Source organism: Garra rufa, chromosome 22, assembly GCF_049309525.1.
Source record: "Garra rufa chromosome 22, GarRuf1.0, whole genome shotgun sequence".
Taxonomy (NCBI): Eukaryota; Metazoa; Chordata; class Actinopteri; order Cypriniformes; family Cyprinidae; genus Garra; species Garra rufa.
Window position 1 is genome coordinate 41,611,948 of NC_133382.1, and position 2,771 is coordinate 41,614,718.

The following is a 2,771-nucleotide window of genomic DNA, read 5'->3' on the forward strand; positions in this document are numbered from 1 at the left end:
CTTCTACTTCAAGTTTCTTCAATTAAGTTTCTTGAGTTAGTACACTATACAGACATGAATGCATATTGTTTGGTTAAAAACTGTCCAAAAATGGGCAATAATGAATAATCGTGGTAAATTTAACATATCATTATTATGGTTTTTGTAATAATTAAATATATGAATTATTATATTCTATATAGATTATATAATTTTATATATTAGATATATTTTAGTATATTTTTACATTTTGATATATAATAATTATATATATATATATATATATAATTTTATGATATATGTTATGTATATTTTGTGTGTATTTTTTATATTTTAATCAAAATAGTTTAAATATATACTATTTTATAATATATACTGTTGATAATATACTATTTTGATATATTAATTTCATATTCATTAATATAATATTTTAATATAATTTATATACTGTATATTAGTTATTTTATAATATATCTTATGTATATTATTATTATTTAATTTTTCTAAAAAGGTTATATGTGTGTGTGTGTGTGTGTGTGTGTGTGTGTGTGTGTGTGTGTGTGTGTGTGTGTGTGTGTGTGTGTGTGTGTGTGCGTGCGTTGATTTTTTTTTTTCCCTAAAAATATTTGTTACATTTTTTTTAGATTTGATATATATTCATTTTAGATTAATTAATATATATTAATATTTTATAATATATGTTATGTATAGTTTTAATATTATTATTTATTTAAAATATTTTATATATACATATATAAAGTGTGTATGTGTGTTTATAAATACATGAATATTGATTTTATTTTTCTTAAAATAAATATTTTTTATATGATATATGCAAATTTTCAGTTAATTAATATATTAATATAATTAATATATTTTAATAATTTTATGATGTATATTATTATTATTATATTTTTCTAAACAATTATTTTATATATATATATATATATATATATATATATATATATATATATTGTAGTGAATTTTACAGGAGACTCATCTCATTTTAACTTGGTCCACCTAGGGACGCCAATTATGAAGTGAGTTCTGCTTTCGCCCACTAGAAAAGCGAAATAGTGTAGTGATGGGTACTCGCGTCACAGATGACGTAATGATTCTTGGATCACATGTCACTTAATGTGTGGTAATGAGTACATCACATAAGAAAGATTGGTGGGATATCTAGCTTGTAGAACCTCTCACTGTATTATCAACACAAGGAAGACACAAGTGTAATAAAATAAATTTATTAACAAATGATAGACAAGAGTAATCAACTATTAAATGAATACAATAAATGCAAAAGGAATAAAGTGCATAAGATGCATAAAATGTGATTCAGTTGGGTGTTACTATGTCATAGCTATGTTATCTTATGGAAAGATAAACTGTTGCTACTCTGAAACAAATAAGGTGAAGAACCTTATTTTGCATCAAAGAAATAAATGAGCTATTATTTGTTATCAACTGCAATCAGCTATACAATATCTAATGTAAATTAGAAAAATCATATACTGATAGTACACAACGATGCCAAGGTCTCTGGAAGAGGATTGGAAGTGATATTTACGTTCTCTGTGGTTGATTGAGCAGTCCGGTAGCGGTGAATTCTTCCACTGGTTGTGCTGGGAGCAGTCAGTGGGAAAAGGAGCAGGAATCCGTTTCGACAGCCTTGAGCATGAAGCGCTGTAGGATGCTGTTCTCCTGGAGCACCAAAGGGTCCTAAGATCTGGCACACGCAGATGTGGCCCTGGTGTAGGTGCTGAAGGCTCTTAGCTTGGAACACGCAAGCAAAGGTACCTGAAGTGAAGGTTTGCTTGCTGGAGCTCAACCTTGTTGCAAATGTCTGTTGGTCTTCTGCCTCTCTGGGCTAGAGACTCAGAACTTGTTCAATCCGCTTTGTCTCTCTCGGATGGAGACTTAGGACGTGCTGCATCTGTTGTTGCCTCGCTGGACGAAGACTCTGAACGTGGAAAATATCTCTTTCTTCACAGACAGAACGTGGTCATATCTGCTGCTGCCTCAAAGCTGGAGACTTGAAGCGTGGAGCGTCTGTTTCTGTCTCTCTGGACCGTAGGCTCAGAATGGTTGTGTCTGTTAGTGTCTCTCTCTTGTGGAGCTAGAGACTCAGAATGGAGGTATCTGTAGCTGCCTTCCCAGTAATGGGCCGCAGACTCAGAAAGAAGTTTGATCTGTTACTGTCTCACCCTTGCGGCCTAAGACTCAGAACTGGTGTAACTGTTATGTCTTTCCCCGACGGGACTCAGACTCAGTACTTTGTTAGTGCTCTGTTAGTGTCTCACCCTGCCGGGCCTCAGACTCAGAACTTTGTTGCTCTGTTAGTGTCTCTTCCTTCACAGGCCGCAGACTCAGAACTTTTGGTGTTCTGTTAGTGTCTCTTCCTTCACAGGCTGCAGACTCAGAACTTTTGGTGTTCTGTTAGTGTCTCTTCCTTCACAGGCTGCAGACTCAGAACGAGGAGTGTCTTTTGGAGAGGTACCTATTATAACTTTCCGATGAGGAGGAGATTGCAATTTTGTGCTTCTCCATTTCCATGCTGTGATTGGCTGGTTCCATCAGAGCGGGGGGACATGGGGTAGCCCACCCTTCTTTCCTCTTGTGGAAGTCATTTGCATAGTCCAAATACAAAGTTAAAAAAGGTGTCAATAATGTTTTACTGGTGCATTTCTCATTTTCCAAAACACAATCAGAAAACATTTGGTCATGTAATGAACACATTAAGTCCAAACATGATGGGAAAAGATTGAACTGTCATGCATGCATTCATTTGT